A 14,205-nucleotide genomic window follows, 5' to 3' on the forward strand; every position below is an offset into this window, starting at 1 on the left:
AGAATTCAGGACAGATTTCACTAAAAATATAGATTTACTGATGCATCGCGATCTTCGTTTGGACTAGGGCTGTCATGATTATGAAATGTGGCTGGCAATTAATTGTCAAACAAAAATTGCGATTATGACGATTAATTGTCTGTTTTGGGCTTTCACGATTAATTGTCATATAAACTGTCATATTTTTAAAGGTGTGCTTTTTTCTGCATATGTGCTCATACACCTTAATTTTTACATATTTAACTTAAAATATATAAATCAAATAATAAAATAGGTAATAAACTATGATTTTCTTTTAAGGCTTTAGAAACTTATGAATGACATGAACAATAATGTTTTAAATATCAAAATATTCCTAAATACATAAAATATGTCTTTAAATATGTCAAAACTTAAGTTTACATTTGATTTTTAACACACACATACACATATATATACATATATATATATATATTAAAATTTTTGAAATAAAAATAAAATATAATTTTTTATGTATATTGTTCATCTATTCATCATTCCACAGAAATAGAGTAAGTGTGAGTCTCCTCCTCTTTGTCACTGCATGTTATTAACACTGCGTGTATGAACCAGGAACATTTGCCATTACACGATCATTAAAAGTGAAACCGAGTCACTTTGCGTTCACTATCACAGTTTATACTTGTTCGGTTTATATTTTCGTGGGAGTTTGTCGTGCATCAGAGTGCTTCACGTGCTCTTCAGAACAGGAGCTGGTTGACCTCCGTGGTGCGGCTCAGTGACGCTCGGAGTTCAACTGAATGATACACAAAGGCACCGTTCATGGCATTTATACAGAATATTCGCTTAAAATTCCCTTATTTGGGCATTAAAATGTGATTGGAAAATGAATGCCCAATAATCGTGGTTGTCTCAAATAACCACGGTTAGATCAAATAACCGCGATCAGACGGTTATTTAATAATTGCGACAGGCCTAGTTTGAACAATCTCGATATAGATTTTTAAATCCCAAGATTTCCCTTTCTCGTTAATTACCGCTCACTAGCTGAAGCCAGTAGTCTTAAAGAGACAGTAACAATTTAGCAAGTGTTCTACATATCAATGCAAATACTTATAAAAAGTGCAAATTATCCAAGTGAACAATAAACATATAAAAATATATGCAACACAATATATGCAATTTCAAGACATTTACTGACAGAACAGACTGCATTTGAAAATTTTTAAGAAGCTAAAATGTGACCATTATGATGAAAAACTAATGATAAAATATAATTGGTAAAATTTATATTTTCGAATTGTACCTAGAAGGGTTTCTAGAAAGTTGGTGGACATTGAAACAGAAATATACCGATATGAATCGATACTGAATCGCATTTAATCGAGAGCTTGTGAATCGGAATGGAATCAGGAAATCTGTATCAATTCCCAGCCCTACTAAATAAATGTAGTGCTAATAACTTTGACATGCAAACACAGCCATAACTGACATAGTCAAAGAAAACCAAATGCAAAATAATAAACATTATATCAAAGTGTTTATTAATGTATTCCTCCAGTATCTATTAAATCTTTTGATGCCCCTAAAATTACGTCCGCTTCCTGAGTTTCTCCAGGTCAAAGCAAATGGTGCATCCTACCCTTATCTAGTGGCTTTGAAGCCGTAAATGACGTCCTGACAGGAGGTTCAGGCAAGCCCTAGCACCTCCAGAGACATTTGGTGAGAAGCAATCGTGATTCCCTGCCCCCCAAGGTAGAATGGCAAAACAGAAGGGGGATGGGGGATGGTCGTACCTGAGACCCCCGACAACACCCACCTTATCCTGAGAGAAAGAATTTCAGAACTGCACCCTCTGTTTGTGAACTGCATTGAAGAAATAGTGTCAAAGACTGGAGCGTCCTGTCTTCAAAATATTGTGAGAAGAAGTGGGGATGAAAGTTTTGATGTTTAAAAAAAGTTAAGGAAATGTTTCTGAGAGATGTTTCTTGCCTGACTGAGACATATCTCCCTTTGAAGTAGTGGAGATTTTTTTTTCTCGAAAATCAAGAGATGACATGTTGACAGCCTCTTCCACATGCCAGACCTCAGATCATACTTATATTATTGTCTAAAAACCACATAAGCACTGTTTTAAAATTAATTAATTCATCATTATACTTTCTACTTTACAGTTTTCTGCACTAGCCTAAATACATTCCAGATCTATAATACCATACAATTGAGGAAATGCTAATCATGTTTACTGTGACTTCACTTTTTAGGTACGCTATAGAGACCACATTTTATTAGCTATATAATATGACTAAACAATGATGTTTTATAGTACCTATCATCACCAATAAGCCAAATAATCACAAAGAACTGCCTCTATATTTATTAAAACGCACAAGACTTAATGTGACTTAAAGACAAACATTAGCATCCATGTTCCAACATGCTAAAGGCCCAACCAACCAGTCCACACTGTTTACTTGTGTCTTTACTTGAAAACGGCAAACAAAAGATAGTATAGTTCATTTCAAGCGCAGCAGATATTAAGCACAGTTAAAGGTGAGGTCGCGTGACTGACCTTTAATGAAACCTGCATGTGAAGGCAAGACGTTGTTTGTTAGCATTAGCAACAATTATTGTAAAGGATTAAATGGCTATGCATTACAAGTTTACACACAAAATGGCTTGTGAAATTTTTGACTTCTCACACACAAAACAAACTACAGAAAGGGCTGGGAAAGAGCTACGCAAAAACTGCCTTGGCTAGCGCCCTTATAAAACGTGCTGTTGTGGTGATTGGTGCAGTGATATATCATGGTACTGCGTGATAAGCATGTAAATATATAATGTTATTACATGATACTTCAAGGTACTTAAAAAAAAAAAAAATACCATGGAATGTCCATGATATGTGTCAAAAACAAAAAGAAAAGTTTCTCGGACAGATTTTTTTCTTAATGTGTTTAAATATAATTAAAGTTCAAGTTCATGTGATTTTTTTACATAAAATGTTACATCTTACGAGCCATTCACACCAAATGTGTGCTTTTGCAAAAAGAAAAAACAAAGTTAGACGCAGTGCCACAAACAGTGCAAAATGCAGGTGTCTCAAGATGCGTTTTCTTTTAACTTGTCGTTTAAATTTGTGGCGCTCCAGCAAAAAAAACATAAAAAAAAAAAACAGTTGTAAAACAGCATGGATGGACACAGGTTAAGAGCCCCTTAAGGTGGGCCTGGGTAGCTCAGTGGTAAAAGACACTGGCTACCACCCCTGGAGTTCGCTAGTTCGAATCCCAGGGCGAGCTGAGTGACTTCAGCCAGGTCTCCTAAGCAACCAAATTGGCCCGGTTGCTAGGGAGGGTAAAGTCACATGGGGTAACCTCCTCGTGGTCGCTATAATGTGGTTCGTTCTTGGTGGGGCGCGTGGTGAGTTGAGCGTGGATGCCGCAGTGGATGGCGTGAAGCCTCCACATGCACTATGTCTCCGTGGCAACGCGCTCAACAAGCCACGTGATAAGATGCGCTGTTTGACAGTCTCAGACGTGGAGGCAACTGAGATTTGTCCTCCACCACCCGGATTGAGGCGAATCACTACGCGACCACGAGGACTTAAAAGCACATTGGGAATTGGGCATTCCAAATTGGGAGAAAAATGTAATGATTGAGCACAGTTTAGAAACAGATGTGCTGCCGTTGATTGGTCCACCTCTTGTACATAAACAACTACCTTGCTAAGTTAAATATTATGGGTGCGTTCCATTCAGAAGTGATCATCCATATGCCCTATTCCCTTTGAAAACTTTACCATCCGCTGTTAGAGCTTTAGAGGTCAAAAAGGTGTGGGGATCAAAAATAAGGGTCTTTCGAAACTCACTTTTTCAGTCATTTTAATTGGAAATTCTGATTGAAGCAATCTAACAGCATGACTATCATGATTGTTCCCCCTTCATTGTTCCCTTCGGAGGGTGATTTATGCCATTTGGAACGCAGGGAAAGTTTGTCCAACTACTTCTCTTTGCCGCTTCTTATTGGTTCAGCCGAAATTTTCTCCACACTGCCACCTGTTGTTTCAGTGAATGGTGCAACCATAGATTCAACCTCCTCCGTGGACAGGCCTAGAAACTTTTCCAGCTCAGAGAAATACCTTCCGAAGGACACGCGATTGTAACAAGCGGCATGTTTCTCTGATTATCTGAGCCCCCGTGTAAAATGGTGAGCACAGATTAACCAAATCCAGTTTTCAGAAAACTTCACAATATTTATTTTCCCCTGCGTAAAAGCCTTCACCAAACCCAAGGGTCTCCCCTCCCCTCTTCCTTGTGCTGTGCAGTCAAGCATAATGAGATGGGACTCATACACACATGACTACACAGAGCTGCGTTAAAATGTGTTTACTCGCACTGAGCTCTTATCACAGGCCTTTAACTTCCACAAGACAATAATGTCCCCCGTTTCTCTTGCCAAACCTGGATAGGAGACAAAAATCACAAACAAACTAACCGTGTGACAAATCTGTCTAAAACGCCTGTCTTTGAGTAAAACATCACAGTCGACCACTTCAAAACTGCTGCGTCCCACCTCAGACATAATAGCTCTCCAATTAATATCACTCATCAAAACAGAGGGCGGGAACAGTGTATGAATGGGGCTTTTGATGCACTGCGGATAAATGGAATTATAGGTTACATCAAGACAAACAGGTAACAAAGTGACTGTACTAAAACCTAGTAAGCAGCATTGTAAGGCATCATAGGCACACTACTGTAGGGGCTGGCTTCTAAAGGCTAGTGAATACTTTGTTTTTCTGTGTAGCGTTCCATCTCGTGGACGGTCGAGTGCTCAGTCTTTCAAAATATACTCTTTTGACCGCAAGGCCTTATGGAAACGTTCAACACATGAGCACTACAACTGCATACATACTCTTGTAGCACAGTCAATGTCAGGCATATGCGCTGACAACGTGCAAAAAAGCGGACTGCCCACCACTGTGATGATGAATTATGTTGATTATAAACAAATGTTGATTATAAATATACAAATATTTTATTAAATACAGAAAAGTTGTGGTACACCGATATATAAAGTCCAGACGTATTAATTGGCTGATATTTGACTATACTGAGATTACAGGGTGGCCCAAAAAAAACAGGACCACTATGTTTGATTGCTCATATCTTAAAAATGCATACAGGCGTTTGCACGATTTTTGGCATATTTATACGACTTTTTGTAAACAACAAAACGGCGTCACTGTGATATCATCGTGACCAACAACTTGCTACATCACAAAAAGTGTACAAAATGTCCTAGAAGTACGTGCAAACACCTTTATACATTTTTAAGATAAGAGGAATCAAAAATAGTGGTCCCGTTTTTTTTTTTGTTTTTTTTTGGGCCACCCTGTATATCATTAATCAACAACAGTGTCCTCTTGTCCAACAACATAAGTGTTAGTTCCCCCTTATGTCAGTTCCAAAAAAGAGGTCCCCCTCTTGCCCCCAAAACAGCTCCAACCCGCATCTCAGAATAGCATTCTGAGATGATATTCTTCTCACCACAATTGTACAGAGGGGTTATCTGAGTTACCGTAGACTTTGTCAGTTCAAACCGGTCTGGCCATTCTCTGTTGACCTCTCTCATCAACAAGGCATTTCCGTCTACAGAACTGCCACTCACTGGATGTTTTTTGTTTTTGGCACCATTCGGAGTAAATTCTAGAGACTGTTGTGTGTGAAAATCCCAGGAGATCAGCAGTTACAGAAATACTCATATCAGCCCATCTGGCACCAACAATCATGCCACAGTCCAAATCACTGAGATCACATTTTTTCCCCTATTCAGATGGTTGATGTGAACATTAACTGAAGCTCCTGACCTGTATCAGCATGATTTTATGCACTTCACTGCTGCCACACGATTGGCTGATTAGATAATCGCATGGATGATTGTTGGTGCCAGACGGGCTGGTTTGAGTATTTCTGTAACTGCTGATCTCCTGGGATTTTCATGATGGAGGTCGTGCCGAAGTGGGTTTCGCCCAGGGCGCCATACAAGCTAGAACCGCTACTGGCTGCCCTTATGTGGATTTTGGAGCTTCAAAATTTTGGCACCCATTCACTTGCATTGTATGGACCTATAGAGCCAAGACATTTTTCCAAAAATCTTCGTTTGTGTTCAGCAGATGAAAGAAAGTCATACACATCTGGGATGGCATGACAGTGAGTTAATAATGAGAGAATTTTCATTTTTGGGTGAACTAACCCTTTAAGTATGTTTAACTAGTTTGCTTATAGCAGGGGTCGGCAACCTATGGCACGCAGAGGGGTAATCACTGGCACGTAAAAATGTGATGAGACTGCAGTATACCCAACAGACTCGTGCAGCGCGTGCAAGCCATTTGCACATCACGAACCAGCAGCGCTTCACTTTCGGTTAATCGCGAGTAAACGTGCCCGCTTTGCTTCAGTCAGGCTGCGCAGATGACAGCCTACATTCTGTGTTTCATTTGTTTCTTTTTGCTTTCAGAACAACACGTGATGTAATAAGGAAAACACCACTATTAATCCTTGAGATTTCCAACCCAGCATACAGGTACACCCTCCTTAAACCATGGTCACATTCAAAATTACTTGAAAAGATTAAAAGAGAAAACATAAACCCACATTGTGGGGTTCAAAAATCTTTTCAAGTCTATTCAAAATATAAATTAAACCTGGAAATAAAGTTTTAGGATTTTGCAGGTGTGATTCACCGAAAAGGGCTAAAAAGTTTATCGGCTTGTGATGCGCGAATGGCTTGCACATGTAGCGTGAGTCTCGTCACACTTTAATAGTGTTTAGTCTCCCATTCAACTGATGAAAACACACTGCGTGATCATGAGGAAGGATTACATCAAGATATAGATTGGAAAGCAGGTGCAAAAAACTTCATATAAATAAAATACCCTGCTCCTCTCTCGCTATTGCTTGTGTGCTAATTATTACCCCTCTGCGTGATTTTGAAAAATGTATGACATAATTTAAGATATATTTAAGATTCCACACAATTTCATGATCAGTAATCAAATAAGCAAATTTGTGACATTAACTGTGTTAACTCATTTTGTACAAAAGGACAGGTTTCTTTCATTTAAGTACTTTCACAACTGATGCACATGCTTAATTATAAGCTTCACATTTCTGCCTTTAAATCCTCCAAATATTGACCCCATTCATTTCTAAGTGCCTCACTGTAACCTTTTTGTTTTTTAAAGGAGGGATGAGCCTAAATTGTTTTATGTGGTAATTAACATTATGCCACAAATGCTGTCGATAGAGCTTAACTTGCATTGAACCAGGAATATTCCATTAGTTTCTGACTTTGAAAGTCAAATCAATTTGTTCACATGAGCTAAGTTTCCCACAACACTCCATATGTGTTCTCTAGTGGATATCTGGATTATGCAAGACTCCACAGCTGCACCCACCAGCAGCGCTGACCTCCTGTCCTGCTTGACTCAGGATGGCTTTTTTATTTCCATATGTATACCAGCAGATAAGTGAGTCCCTGTGTCTCTCTGTCTCCCTTTTCTCAACCCATTCACAGCAAATGAATTCAGCCCGTCTAAAATCCTTCACACGAGGACACACTCACAGGGGGACTCTCCTTGACTCTGATGACTCGCACATTTGCAATTCATCATCTCCCTCACAATACCAGCAGCACTGGAGCTTTGTCATTATAATGCCGCATGTACGGACAGTTTACGATGTCTGACACTGAGAGAATGGCTGTGTTTGTGTGCTGATGTGCCATCATTAAGTACCAGCTCAATTAGCATTTAAAACCACAGGTGGAAAACAATAATATTTAAATGACAGACCGTTGTCCTTTCAGGGTGTATCTATTGATATGCTTTAGGACATTTGCTTTTATGCAACTGATATAGTAGCATTTTTAAGATGTGCAAACTTTCACGTCAACAATTCAAAGACACATTTTAATTACATTAATTTGCCAACTATTTCAATCGAAATCCAGCCAAGACAACCTCTTATAAGCCTAGTCATAAAATTCTATTGGAATATTTAATTTAAGTCTTAATTTGGAACTAAAGTATCCAAATGGAAATTTTCTTATAGGATTCCTAAATAACACAAAACAACAAGAACATGCAGATCTCAATAGGACTATCAAGCTCACAATAAGATCAACTGTCCCAGTAGAACATCTCAAGGAATTAAAATAAATTCTTTCCGGATTTTAAAACACCTGTAGATTCCTTGTGTTTTCCATTAACTGTCTAGTAGCGGGACAGTATTTCAATATAATACAAGTAGGGTTCTGATTCTTCACAACAGCACTCTACAGAGTTCCCACGTTTTGAATTTCCATGAATTTTCCAGTCATTTGTGATTCCTGGATAAACATTTAAAAAATCCTTTTATATAGCTTGCACTCACAAAGAAATATTGAGCTGATGAAATATTTTAGAGCTAAGCATAACTTAAACATTTAAACACTTTAAAATAAGGTTCCATTTGTTAACATTAGTTAACTACACTAGTTAACATTAACTAACAATGAACAACACTTCAGCATTTATTAATCTCAGTTAATGATATTTTTAACATATGCTAATACATTTTAAAAAGTCGTATATGTTAATATTAGTTAATGCACTATGAACTAACAATGAACAATTGTATTTTTATAAACTAACATTAACAAAGATTAATTACTTGTTAGTTAATGATACCTAATGCATTAACTATGTTAATGAGTGGAACCTTATTGTAAAGTGTTACCAGAAAATTACATTCACTACAGAAATGTCCATGACTTTTCTAGGCTTGGAAAACACCGTTTTACAATTTCCTTATATATTCAGTTTTTCAATGGTGGTGAGAAGCTTGACTTTAAGAATCAATGAGAATCAATTAGGAATTTCACTTTATCCTGTAGAGCTGTATTGAATTCCATTAGAAACCTTTCCATTTAGGATCAAATTAAGATTACAACTGGAATCCTGTAAAAATTTCTTTAGGATTTTTGACCAGGAATACCTGCTAGATAAAACCTCAGGAAGTGCAAACGAGTGATACGCAAACACCAACCAGAAAGCGACCAGCACATTTTAAACAGAGAAAAAAGTCATGAACGAATGACGCTCAGAATAACTTAATGTTAATACCTTTCCTGTGCATCAACAATGCAATGTTTATTAATGTTTTGCCAATGCAAACCCTTGTTTATCATGTCAATATGCTTCTTTGAATCTTAAAAAGACAGAAGTCAGAGAGACCGATAGCGCTGTTCAGATGTGGGAAATCCCTTTCATCTGAAGTCGTGAAACTGTAGAACCCCTTATAGCAAAACGCATCAACACAAAGCACCACAGCCGCCACATTGCAGCAGCTGAACAAATGTCTTACCTTCCCAAAGGGCGATCCAGTGAACCGATTACATACGTCCTCTCTAAAAGCTCACATTTCATGCAGCAGTTTTCACATTCCGGTGTAAACTCCACAACATACTGACTCCCACGTGAGTGAACGAGAAATGAAGCAGCTTGGGATGGGGGGCTGTGTCCGTTCAGTGATCTCCCTCCTCCTCTTTCTCTTTCACACTCTCTTTACCTCCTTCCCTTCCCCCTTTCCTTCTGTCTTTGAATCACACTAGATAGGGAGCGGGAATGTTTGTGGTTCTGTTGCTTTTGGTCTGTCTGAATGGCTCTGATGCGACTCTGCAGAGAGCATCAAATTTACACAAGAATGCAAACCCTGCTCTCACACACTGATATAAACTGAAAAAAATTGGTTAAATATAAGAATAAGTCTCAAGAAAACATGTCCAGGCGCATTTCACTGCAAAAGCAAACAAATACTACCCTAATGCAATACTTTACAATGTAAAGAATATAGAATTTGTTTTTGTTTTTTTGTCACATTACAGAAACAAGAATGAAATGTAATTGCGTGAAAATATCATGTCACAATTGCAAAAAATATTTAAGGTTGTAGAAAGAGGCTAGAAATGTTCATCAAGCAAAATATTATTTTGTATTTTTTTCTAACACCTGGATATGTTATTGACAGTAAAGATTATCTAAATATGTTGTACATGTACATGAAAAACATGTATGTGTGTGTGTGCTTTTCTGCAGTTAGAGGTGTGATTGGTGGAAAGGCAGCAGTGTTGTTGTCATAGCACCCGAGCTGTAGGAGGAGAGAGACGCAGACGTCAATGATGACGAACCTACCACACACACACCTTGTGTAGGTATTTTGGGGTGCCAGGCAGTGGACGCAGTGCCTGGGTGCAGGAAAGCTCTTCCGTCTCTGTGATCATGTGACCTGTACGCTGTTTTGCATACATAGCAGTGCAAACGCCTGGGGCTGGTTTGACACCGGTGCAGGATGGCTGATATAACCCAACGTCTGGTGCTGTAGGGGGGTGAGCAATCTCTGTCTCAGACAGCTGAACTGGACTGTGTGCAGCTCTGAGTGTAACCTCTCTTCTAGACATTTGTGATTAAACAATCTAAAATAAGAACCTCAACATCGCGGTTAGTCTGACTGCATGTAAAAGTGACTACATTACTAGCCAAAGTTACGAACGCTAAACTGGACCAACTCAGCGACTGGAAATTTTGAGAAACAGAAACAAAAAGAGAGTGGGAGAAAAACAGAAAAGGAGGAGGACAGAAAGAAATGAAGAGAGAAAGGATAAAAGAAAAGGGGAAGGAAGGAAAGAAAGAAAGAGAAAGAAAGGATAAAAGAAAAGAAGAAGGGGAAGGAAGGAAAGAAACATTAGAGGAAGGAAGGAACAGAAAAAAGGAAGGAAGTGAAGGAAGGAAAGAAAGAGAGAGAGAAATGAAGAAAGGATAAAAGAAAAGAGGAAGGGGAAGGAAGAAAGAAAGAAAGGAGAGGAAGGAAAAGAAAAATGGAAGAAACCGAAGGAAAGAAGAAAAAAGAAAGAAAGAACAAGAGAAAGAAAGGAGAGGAAGTGGAAGGAAAAAAGGAAGGATATAGAAGGAAGAAAAAGACAAAGAAAGAAAGAAAAAAGATATAAGGAAGCGAAGGAACAAAGTAAAGAAAGAAAGAAAGAAAGAACAAGAGAAAGAAAGGAGAGGAAGGGGAAGGAAGAAAGGAAGGATACAGAAGGAAGAAAATATAAGAAAGAAAGAAAGAAAGAAAGAAAGAGTATGAGTGAGAAACACACACCGTCTTTGCCTCCTTACTGTGATTTGTTAAAATACAACATGAAATCAAATTTGATTTACTTTATTAATTAAATAAATTCAAATACCTTACTAATAACTCACAATAATCCTTTAAAAATCACCAGTGCACATTATTCTAAAAAAACATCTTTGTGTCTTTCATCAAAATGTAAAAACTTCCTCCACCTCTCAAACAACTTTTCTTTTCTGCTGATGTCACCAAGGTCAGGTGGCAGGGAAAAGTAAAATGAACCAATAACAAGATAGCACACTTTCACGATCAAATCAAATCCAGATGGATAAAATCCCATTCTACAGTAGCCTGTTGCCCACCAAATATTCTGAAATACACCACATTACGAAATTGTAATGCTTTGTGAATGATGTTTCATGTTGTCTTTAAGAACCTCTCTATTGTTTTGCTGAGGAGAAAGACAGACATGACAGATTCCCCAGCTCTGGAAGGATCAACAGGAAGGGTCATCGAGGGAATGCACAACTATCTGAGACCACAGGAGTGCCAGACCTAATTCAGTGAATCCATCAACCTTTAGACCAGCAGACGACAATAAAACATGACATACAAACATGCCATTCACCTTCAAACTGGAAGACATGTGCTGTTTTACAGTCATGGACTAATCTTTACCTTCCCCGTCTGGCATGTTTGTATTAGCCTTTCTAATGTCCGCCACAGAGGAATTCAATAAAGCATCCCTGACTGAGAGAAAAACATATCACTGTTCCCAAAAGCTGTTTTACATTTAGCTATGTTCTCCGGTGTCTACTGTTACGGAATTCACAATATTTCACAATGACCCAGGAGAGAGGCTTACTCTCTCCTGAATGCTAAAGCTAGCAGCCTAACCGGGATTTTCATTTAAAATCATCTACCTGCCAGCTGCATCGAAACAGACTCTAAATTTGCTCACAGCTATTTGGAATCACGTGCAGACGCAATACATATTCATAACACTGCAAGCAATGCCCCGGCTTAGCATAAAGGTAAAAAAAACAAAAAAAACATCACATGATTGGAAACAAATTCCACTGGTTCTGGTTGTGTGGTGTTGAAACAAGACTGTAAAGGCTGTAACATATGCTATACAAGTAAGATTTTGTGCGTTGTTGCGTTCCAAAATGTTTTCTTGAAACACAACTTAAGTACACGTTGCATTCTCAAGGTTGCCACAAGAGGCGCTGCAGTGGGAATTAGTGGGAATTGTCCGCTTCTACGGTGAGATGTCTCTTTCAGCAAATGTTCTGGCGAAGCAACAGTTTGAAGAGAATACTGCTGAGCAAGTAAGTTAAAGTTAATATCCTCTATTTATGTCAACTTACCTGAGTAATAACACATCCAGTTCAATTGCACAGACTTTTAAGGTAACTCTATCAGCCCCTTGAGTACTAAGGTTTGTTACCACCACAGTAACGCAACAACGCGCGTTGGCAATGCGTTGGCCAAGCGCTCGCGTCTAAGTGTGCGCACTTGCGTAGAGATTCTAATGTAAAAAAAGATTGTCAGTGCTGTTAATTCAAGACAGATAGTCAATTCTCTACCACGTGAAAGGGGATTTTCATCAGGTGAAATTCATTATTGCGTGGATTCCTATTGAGATGACTATTATGTCCGTGAAATTTCGCAGTGCAAAGGTAAATGTGACCGAGCCTTAGTAGTCCGTTGACAGATTTCTCATTTCAACCAGTATATCACCCTACTCCTCAACAATTTCCGCACACTTCCAACAATACTTGTCTATGCATGTGAAGACAAAAAATGGCTGAAGTCAACCATAATACAACAGACCATTATTGTTAAACAAAACCAGTTTTTTGTTTTTATACATCTAACACAATTCAGGATTTCGATTGACCAGAAACCCTAGACTGAACCTGTAAAATTTTTGTTAGTACGCTTGTTACAACAGTTGTTAAAGGGGTGCGCTGAATGACTCCAGCCAGGTCTCCTAAGCAACCAAATTGGCCCGGTTGCTAGGGAGGGTAGAGTCACATGGGGTAACCTCCTCGTGGTCGCTGTAATGTGGTTCGTTCTCGGTGGGGCGCGTGGTGAGTTGAGCGTGGTTGCCGCGGTGGATGGCGTGAAGCCTCCACACGCACTATGTCTCCGTGGCAACGCGCTCAACAAGCCACGTGATAAGATGCGCGGGTTGACTGTCTCAGACGCGGAGGCAACTGGGATTCGTCCTCCGCCACCCGAACTGAGGCGAATCACTACGCGACCACGAGGACTTAAAAAAAAAGCACATTGGGAATTGGGCATTCCAAATTAAAAAAAAAAAAAAAAAAACAACAGTTGTTAAAGGGATAGTTCACCCAAAAATGAAAATTCTCTCAACATTTACTCACCCTCATGCCATTCCAGATGTGCATGACTTTCTTTCTTTAAGCAAATATTTTTAGAAGAATTTCTCAGCTCTGTAGGTCCATACAATGCAAATGAATAGTGACCAAAACTTTGAAGCTCCAAAAAGTACATAAAGGGAGCATAAAAGTAATCCATATCACAGACTCCAGTGAATACGTTAATGTCTTCTGAAGCAATCCAATTGGTTTTTGGTGGGAACAGACCAAAATATTACTCCTTTTTCACTATAAATCTTGATATCAACAGTATCCTTGGCAATCATGATTTCAAGCTCGATTACACTTCCTATATCACTAGGAATTGTAATCAGGCTGAAATCATGATCGTGCCTAGAGACTGCAATGGCAAGATGTACAGTGAAAAAGGAGTAATATTTTACAGAAGAAAGAAAGTCAAACACATCTGGGATGGCATGAGGATGAGTAAACAATGAGAGAATTAAAATTTTTGGGTGAACTATTTCTTTAATGTTGAAAAGGAACCTACAACAGTATCTGAGTTTCTGGTTCAAATCCCTAATACTCCAAGATCTGATCTTCACCCTTTCCTCTGTGGCACAACAACAGGCCACGTGATCATCGAGCGGAGGCCACTTGTTGGTCGTCCCTTCATTCAATTAAAGCTTAAGAAGAAACAGAAATAT

At 38.7% G+C, this 14,205-nt stretch overlaps 1 protein-coding gene across 3 annotated transcripts in view; it reads right to left on the reverse strand.

Moving 5' to 3' along the window:
• The window catches only part of LOC127429880 (rho guanine nucleotide exchange factor TIAM1-like), a 102,460-nt gene that overhangs the window by 71,069 nt on the left and 17,186 nt on the right, over window positions 1-14,205 (reverse strand). Inside the window, exon 1 of one of the 3 annotated variants that reach the window (XM_051679202.1) lies at window positions 9,387-9,506. The exons of the other annotated variants lie outside the window; for them this stretch is intronic. The gene's annotated coding sequence lies outside the window, so the exon portion shown is untranslated. Of the gene's footprint in view, window positions 1-9,386; window positions 9,507-14,205 lie in introns of those variants that run through there. 3 annotated transcript variants of the gene reach the window in all.

Source organism: Myxocyprinus asiaticus, chromosome 39, assembly GCF_019703515.2.
Source record: "Myxocyprinus asiaticus isolate MX2 ecotype Aquarium Trade chromosome 39, UBuf_Myxa_2, whole genome shotgun sequence".
In the NCBI taxonomy this organism is placed as follows: domain Eukaryota; kingdom Metazoa; phylum Chordata; class Actinopteri; order Cypriniformes; family Catostomidae; genus Myxocyprinus; species Myxocyprinus asiaticus.